Here is a 9392-nt window from a genome sequence, read left to right on the forward strand (position 1 = left end):
AAAATGAGAGGAGGATGGAGAATAGGCTGTAAATGTAACATCTCTAATTAAACCTATAATGAAATATAAGCAAATCACTATCATAACTACTGTGATTCACATTTTCTTTTTAGAAGCACATCTACTAATCCCTTTCTTTTCCCCAGTCAGCCTCAACTTAAGAGTCAGATTTACATTCTACTTGCCCAAAGTTCTTCACCAATTTGAAGGATTTCTGACACAGAAAACAGATGTGACAAATCAGAGCAAACCCATCATTGTGATATGAGACACGAGTTCAAAATAAAGTATTGGATTTTCAGGATGAACTAAGAGGTCATTCACCTTTTTCCAATTGCTCATCTTAACAATTAAGACTTTGAATGATAATTTAATTTGAGTTGTGTCAAAAATAGTTGTACTACTATAACAGTGCTGCATAATTACAAGTATAATCATGCTTTTGAGTGAAAATTATCTCCTGAACCCCTTGTAGGGTAGAAGGTTAAGCACTTTGATTGCATCCTACCTAGAATCTGACCCAGAATCTCAGTTTCATAATGCCAGACCAATTTCTAATTGATTTTATATCACCATTGATTATTACAGCTATGTAAGACTTCATCCAATTGAGTTATAGAGGAGGGGAGGGGGAAAAATCTATCACAAAGATACAGAAGCATCCATCAAAGATGCATTTAGAGCATATGGACAATGCACTTTTTTTTTTTTTTTTTTAAAGTTGTAATTGTATTCAAGGGAATGACATTTAGCAGCCATCCACTGTAGGTTATTGAAATATTCTGTGACCTTGGCTCCACTTCCAAATGGAAAGCAAAACCACAAGCAAAACTGCAGGGAATATAGAAATCAAATTTTGGTCTCAATTACATTGTTTTGAAAATGTTCAATAGTATGTTAATGATCTTAATTAGTCTCAGAGATACCAATTTTGGAATCAGTGCTTAGCCAAAAACCACATGTTGAATAAGCCCACAATCTTTAAATGGACAGAGTTCAAATACATGAGTGAATCTGTACATATTTACTAGAGTAGCCCAACTATTTGGTGAGAGCAGAGTTTTTTCCCAAATAGTTGTACCAGCAGTCTTGTATAAGCCCAACACATACATGCAGAGCACATTATAGCTTAGTTCATTACTTTGTAAGATTAAATCATGGTGATACAGCTGCAGTCACATTGGATGGGCATTTTCCACCCTCCTATATCCTGGCAATTAGAGCAGTAAGCATGTGTTTAGCAGTAACGCTCTTTTTTTATTCATGTCACTACTTCTTGGAATCCAAAATCAGAGTCAAAATGAATTTTTTTTTTACTTTATTTCAGAAGAGACAGGAAAGCGTAGAAGTTGAAGGCCATCCCCTCAAGTGCCAGTCTCTTTAATAAAGAGTTATTTATTACAGCTTGAGTCTGTTCACTGAATTTAGCTGTTAAGTAAAGGAGTAGGAAGAGAGGAGAGAGAGAACAGAAGCTCTTTGCCTGACAGCAGTTGTTAGAACAGCACTCCTGATTATTGTAATGGGTTCACTTGCCAAATGCCTTTCATACCAAAAGCAAGGCTGTTAAACGTGAAGTTGAGATGGTGGATGGCTTTTTCCCCAAAGTAAAAGTACTCTCCATATCAACCCCCCACCAATGAGCATTAAAAGCATTTTGATGCATGAGGGAGTCTTATTTGCAGGGGGACATCACAGCATCTACCTGTCCTTTGTGGCTTCTGAACACTTTGTTCATAACAATGACTCGGTACATAGGAGTCCTTTTAGACTTTACTAAAAACTAAGGTTTAGTTTTATCTCTTTTTGATCAGTAGCATTCATAAATAAGGTCTATTTCTCACCTCCCACTCCCTGGAAACAATGTGACTGACTGAAGTGAAAGCCTTTGCTCATCTTTTCAGCTCTTTAGCAGCAAAATTCCTTTAAAAAAATCAAAGGTCAGTGCTGGTTTTTTATCAGCCAGTAATCTTCCCCCAAAACTACACAGTACTAAATGAATATTTGGATACTTTAAAATGAACAAACAAAAACCCTGCACTTCAAACACTTCCTCTACTGACGGAGAGGCAAAAAACTTTGAGCAGCATAGAAGAAAGCAAGCCTTTAATTCCTTTTAAAGGAACACTTCTCCCATGCCTTCGTCAGGGCACAGCTGTCACAAGTGGGGCTGCTGCAGGTTGAGTGACAGAGCACAGTGCTGGAGCAAATGCCAGTGGGAGGGAGAGAACTCCAGAGCTTCCCCCAGCCTGGGAGGTCTGGTGCTGGGAAAACACATTGCAAGGAACATATGGATAGGTGGGGAAAATCATAGCTGAAAAGACTGATGATTGCTCCTACAAAAAGTGCAGTGGAGGCAAATGCTACACCCTTCCTGTCATGGAAGTGGAGTGATTTTAGACATCACAGTAGAACTGAAAACATGAAGATGCATCAAAAAGGAAGGAATTCATGGTCTTGCTGATCCTTTTCAGTAGGAAAATGATCCCTCAATGAAGGCAATTATTCACTGGGTATGTGGTAACCCAATTGGAAAGGGATTAGGAAAAATGAATCACCCCAGTGACTGGGATTCTGACGCATAATTTTACATTAAAAACAACAATTAAAAAATCCGCTTTTCGACTCTTTATTTTAGAAGGGGCGTTCTGACACCTTGGCAGTGTTGCTAGGACCAAATTCACACACACAAGAATGTAAGGACAACTGGAACACTCAGTAAGGGGAGTCAAAATAGACTCTTTTTTTTTTTTTTTCAGACTATCATTGGTACAATTATTACTGCTAACACGTCCAGATAGGTGAAACCATGTTTGGAGAAGGGGGAGTGTTCTTTACCTTTCATGTTAGGCTGGGCAGATTGATTTTCTTCCTTTGGTGCAAAGCAAGTCATCTGCCTATATGCTGACTAGTTTCTTTCAGTCACACAAAAGAACAAGTTTTGTGTGCCCCATAGATTTTTTAAAAAGCAACAATAATATTTTAGTTTACTATGTATGAAGGGAACAATTCAAATTGCATTTTAGAGCACAGATGAGTATACAGATGAGTACCTCAGCATTGCTTGAGCTTTATGGGAAAATAAAAATTATAATTATTGCTCCCAGCCTACCTAATTTATTAAAGTACCAATTTATGAGGCATTTATGTTGCCTTTTACGCCATCAAAACACCTGCAATTCACTTGAGCCGTCACAGACCTGCAGTTGTCTTTGCTGACACATTGTGCAAAGATTTTAAGTATAATATTCCATTACAGATGCCTCAAGCCATCAGCCTGCTTGCAGAATTTAAAAGAAGTAGAAATAGGAATTTTAAAGGACAATTAAGAGGAGGAAGAGAACTCTGCGTGGAAATGGCCCCCAAAATTGAAGCGAGATTTTTCAATTATTTTTCTAAAGCACTTTTAGGCAAGGAGACAAAGAGAATGAGCTGGTATATTCAAAGAAACCTCAACTCCTTTTGCTACTGTTCTGTAATGGATGTACTCAAAAATCAGCAATATATGTCTGTGTCTCGGTTTTGAAAGACAGGTGTCTGCTAAGGAAGGCAGAGGCCCCCCTTGAAGTGGCAGATATAACCCCTTTTCCCTCCAAGTTATTGTATTTTGAAATCAAGAGCCTTTAGGCGAAGATGTGGGAAATAGGAATAACAGTTCTTTACTATATATATATATATGTATATAACCAGTCAAACAAAACAACAACAACTATGGCAGTAACAGCAATCACAAACCCAGTGCCAGCCTTCTCGGCTGTCAGGCTATTTTCCCTCGGGTGCAGTTCCGCTCGCAGCCGGCAGGGGCGCTGGCGGCTCCCGGTGAGCAGGGCAGGTGCGATGGTTCCCCCGCGGCTGCAGGGGGCGCTCCGGAGCGAGCTCGGGAAACCCGCGGCTCTGGTGCCCTGGGATCCCGGGAAGGGATGGAACAAAGGCCTCACAAACCGCTGGGCAGTTGATCCCGGGCTCTCAGGGACAGCAGGCTGGAACGGCAGGGACGAACGCAAATCCCGGGTGGCAGACGAGATGTATCCAGATGGGAAAACCCCACGGAGGCCCAGGCAGGCAGGGCGAGCAGGGCTACAGCGTAGCGAAAGCTCGAAGCAGCAGCGGAGCAGGGCAGCCACAGCTCGGTCTCCAGCAGGGCAGGGAAAGCGGCTTTTGGGGTCCCGGCGTTGTTTCCAGCAGGAAGAAAGAACGGCCAAAAAGAAAGAAGCAGCAGCTCCTTTCTCTGCAGCTTCTCTCCCCGGACGCTCAGAGCGAACTGACCCCACACCCAGGTGTAGACAAAGGAGTAGCCAGGTCCGCCCCACTCCCCTTTTGTCTTTCTTAAGTACAGCTATTTGTCCCCTAGCAACATGCATATGGGAGAAAATTCCTTTAACAGAGAAAAAACAGACTAAACTAAAACCCCAACATTATCCACCCCGAATTTTTTCCCATACTAACATGTTACATGAAACTTAACTTTTTTAACCACATAAATCTATGCATTACCCAAATTATATACAAATATACATGCTGATACTGATACAAGTACAGAGCCATGGGTAGTTCACCCTAAAACAAGGTCCCCTTGAGGTAAGCATCGGGTCTCTCCATCCTTTTGCATCACCCACCAGGTGCAGCCTGGTCCCTGAGCAAAAACAACCCCACGGATGGGTTTGTCTTTGCTCAAGGCAGACTTTACCCAAACAGTTTTTCCAAGCATACCTCTCATGTGCACCACTGGAACCTTATCCCCGTCTGTTGTTTGTAGGGGTTCAGATTGGGCAGGGCCTGCTCGGCTGGTGGAACCTCGAGTGTTAACTAACCAGGTGGCTCTTGCTAAATGCATCTCCCAGTTTTTGAAAGTCCCCCCACCCAGTGCCTTCAAGGTGGTTTTAAGCAGTCCATTACACCGCTCAACCTTCCCAGCTGCTGGTGCATGGTAAGGGATGTGGTACACCCACTCTATGCCATGTTCTCTAGCCCAGGTGTTTATAAGGCTGTTCTTGAAATGAGTCCCATTGTCAGACTCGATTCTCTCAGGGGTGCCATGCCTCCAAAGGACTTGCTTTTCCAGGCCCAGGATGGTGTTCCGGGCAGTAGCGTGAGGCACAGGGTAGGTCTCCAGCCACCCAGTGGTGGCTTCTACCATTGTGAGCACATAGCGCTTGCCTTGGCGGGTTTGAGGCAGTGTGATGTAATCAATCTGCCAGGCCTCCCCATACTTGTATTTGGACCATCGCCCACCGTACCACAGAGGCTTCACCCGCTTGGCCTGCTTGATCGCAGCGCATGTCTCACAATCATGGATAACCTGGGAGATACTGTCCATGGTTAGATCCACCCCTCGGTCTCGTGCCCACTTATAGGTGGCATCTCTGCCCTGATGACCTGAGGCATCATGGGCCCATCGAGCTAGGAACAGTTCTCCTTTATGTTGCCAATCCAAGTCTATCTGGGACACCTCTATTTTCGCAGCCTGATCTACCTGTTTGTTGTTACGATGTTCTTCATTAGCCCGGCTCTTGGGGATGTGAGCATCTACATGACGGACCTTCACGGATAGCTTCTCTACCCGAGTGGCAATGTCTTTCCACTCTTCAGCAGCCCAGATTGGTTTTCCTCTGCGCTGCCAGTTTGCCTTATTCCACCTTTCCAGCCAACCCCACAGAGCATTGGCTACCATCCATGAATCAGTGTAGAGGTAGAGCTTTGGCCACTTCTCTCTTTCAGCTATGTCCAGAGCTAATTGGACAGCTTTGAGCTCAGCAAATTGGCTCGATCCACCTTCTCCTTCAGTAGCCTGTGCAACTTGTCGTGTGGGGCTCCATACAGCGGCTTTCCATTTCCGGCTAGCGCCTACAATTCGGCAGGAACCATCGGTGAAGAGGGCGTATTGTCTTTCACTCTCTGGTAGCTCGTTATATGGTGGGGCTTCTTCGACACGTGTCACCTGCTCCTCTTCTTCTTCAGAAGATAACCCAAAAGTCTCACCTTCCGGCCAGTTCGTAATTATTTCCAAGATCCCAGGGCGACTTGGGTTTCCAATTCGGGCGCGCTGCGTGATGAGGGCAATCCATTTGCTCCAAGTAGCGTCGGTGGCGTGATGCGTGGAGGGAATCTTTCCTTTGAACATCCACCCCAGCACCGGTAGTCGGGGTGCCAGGAGGAGTTGTGCCTCTGTGCCGATTACTTCTGAGGCAGCCTGGACTCCTTCATAAGCTGCCAGGATTTCCTTCTCTGTGGGAGTGTAGTTGGCTTCAGATCCTCTGTAGCTTCGGCTCCAGAATCCCAGTGGTCGGCCCCGAGTCTCACCAGGCACCTTCTGCCAGAGGCTCCAGGATAGACCCTTGTTCCCGGCTGCAGAGTAGAGCACGTTCTTCACCTCTGGTCCTGTCCTGACTGGGCCAAGGGCTACGGCGTGAGCAATTTCCTGTTTGATCTGGGCGAAGGCCTGCTGCTGTTCAGGGCCCCAGTGGAAATCATTCTTCTTGCGGGTAACCAGGTAGAGAGGACTCACGATCTGGCTGTACTCGGGAATGTGCATCCTCCAGAAACCTATAGCACCTAGGAAAGCTTGTGTTTCCTTCTTGTTGGTCGGCGGAGACATTGCTGTGATCTTATTGATGACCTCAATGGGAATCTGACGTCGTCCATCTTGCCACTTTACTCCCAGGAACTGGATCTCTCGGGCAGGTCCCTTGACCTTGCTCTTCTTGATGGCAAAACCAGCTTGCAGGAGAATTTGAATTATTCTCTCTCCTTTCTCAAACACTTCGGTTGCGGTGTTCCCCCACACAATGATGTCATCAATGTACTGCAGATGTTCTGGAGCCTCACCCTTTTCTAGTGCAGTCTGGATCAGTCCATGACAGATGGTGGGACTGTGCTTCCACCCCTGGGGCAGTCGATTCCAGGTGTACTGCACGCCCCTCCAGGTGAAGGCAAACTGAGGCCTGCACTCTGCTGCCAGAGGAATGGAGAAGAATGCATTGGCAATGTCAATAGTGGCGTACCACTTTGCTGCTTTGGACTCCAGCTCGTACTGGAGCTCCAACATGTCTGGCACGGCAGCGCTCAACGGTGGAGTCACTTCATTCAGGGCACGATAGTCCACAGTCAATCTCCATTCCCCGTCAGACTTGCGCACAGGCCAGATGGGGCTGTTGAAGGGTGAGTGGGTCTTGCTGACCACCCCTTGACTCTCCAGCTCGCGGATCATCTTGTGGATGGGGATCACAGCATCTCGATTTGTCCGATACTGCCGGCGGTGCACTGTCGAGGTGGCAATTGGCACTCGTTGCTCTTCCACTTTCAGGAGCCCAACTGCAGAAGGATTCTCAGATAGTCCAGGCAAGGTGTTCAATTGCCTAATGCCCTCTGCCTCCACAGCAGCAATCCCAAATGCCCATCTGAGTCCTTTTGGATCTTTGTAGTAGCCATTCCGGAGGAAGTCTATGCCCAGAATACACGGGGCCTCTGGGCCGGTCACAATCGGATGCTTTTGCCACTCCTTCCCAGTCAGGCTCACCTCAGCTTCCAAAAGGGTCAACTGCTGTGATCCCCCAGTCACCCCAGCGATGGATACAGGTTCTGCCCCCACATGTCCCGATGGCATTAAAGTACACTGTGCTCCAGTATCAACCAATGCATCATATTTTTGTGGCTCTGATGTGCCAGGCCATCGGATCCACACCGTCCAGAAAACTCGGTTCTCCCGTGCCTCTTCCTGGCTAGAGGCAGGGCCCCTCTAGCCCTGGTTATCATTCTTTCCCTGGGTGTACATGCTCGAGGTACCTTCAAGGGGATCCGACATATCATCCTCCCTTCTGTAATGCCTGGCAGCTCGGTCACGGGAGGCTGAGGCTACCTTCACCTTAGCGGAACCCCCTCGGTTAGTGCCTCCCTCCTTGAGTTCACGCACCCGCGCTGCCAGGGCAGAGGTGGGTTTCCCATCCCACCTTCTCATGTCTTCCCCATGCTCACACAGGAAAAACCACAGCTCAGCTCGTGGGGTGTACCCTCTCTCTCTAGCAGGGGGACGACGGGCTCTGACTTGGGGGCCTGTGACTCGCACTGGTGCCACACTGACCCTCCTCATCTCCTCCCTCATCTCCTCCATCTTCTCCTTCATCTCCTCTTTGAGGTCCTGGACCACAGCAGAGACATGAGCTTTTAGCGGGCCATTGATCATGCTGTCATAATGCCTGAGCCTGTTGGCAACAGAGCCCACTGTTTCTCGGGTATTGTCAGCATCAATCGTTGCAATGAAGGTGGTGTATTGTGATGGCCCTAGCCTTGCCAGGTTCCACATCATCTGTCCTGTGCACCTGACCTTATCGGGGTCATTATCATGCTGTCCATCCTTCCCAAAGAGTACCTCTAATATTGCCACCTCTCTTAGCTGTTGGATCCCTTGCTCGAGTGTCTTCCACTGCATTCTATGATGATACTCCTGCATTCTTTCTTTGTGAATGAACCTTTCTCTCACACTCATTAAGAGCCGCTCCCAAAGAGAGAGAGGCCCTGGCTCCCTCACAAATATCTGGTCCACACCTGGGTCCTGGGTCAACGATCCCAGATACCTTGCCTCACCACTATCCAGTTGCACACTTGTGCCCATAAGGTCCCAAACCCGAAGCAGCCAGGTGGTATAAGGCTCACGCCCCCTTCGCACAATGTCGTTTCGCATAGCACGGAGACTGTCGTGCGACAGGGACTCAGTGATGACTTCTGGCTCTGGCTCTCCTGCTGGTTGTGAGGGCCCTGGTTGCCCATCATCATTAACTGGTCGTACTGATTTGGTCTTATACTTCCTCCTTTGCACAGGGGCGACTGCTGCTGGCTGTGGTTGTCCTTGTGGTTCAGCTGAAGCCTGGATGGTTGTAACATCCGTGGGTTCCACTGCTGCACCATCGGACTCACCCTCTTTGGGGCAGGGAGAGGGTTTTTCACTAGCTGAGGAGGTGTATTCCCTTAGCAATTGGCATATCTCCTGGCGCACCTGGCCCATCTCCTGGCACATCTCCTTGCGCACCTGGCCCATCTCCTGGCATATCTCCTGGCGCACCTGACCCATCTCCTGGCATATCCCCTGGCGCACCTGACCCATCTCTTGGCACATCTCCTGCATCCCTTTTGCCAGTACCCCCACCCAGTTTGGGTAGTCCATTTCTGAGGTGGACTGTTGGGCAGTATCAGTCTGTGGGGCGGGATCTCTAGTGTCTGGGGCTGTGGCAGGCTCTGGCTCTGGGGTAGGATCTCTAGTGTCTGGGGCCGTGTCAGGCTCTGGGGCAGGATCAGGCTCTGGGGTAGGAACTCTACTCTCTGGGGCCATGTCAGGCTCTGGGGCAGGATCAGGCTCTGGGGTAGGATCTCTAGTCTCTGGGGCTGGTGTCCGGGTAGATATC

Source organism: Corvus moneduloides, chromosome 2 (assembly GCF_009650955.1).
Source record: "Corvus moneduloides isolate bCorMon1 chromosome 2, bCorMon1.pri, whole genome shotgun sequence".
Lineage (NCBI taxonomy): Eukaryota > Metazoa > Chordata > Aves > Passeriformes > Corvidae > Corvus > Corvus moneduloides.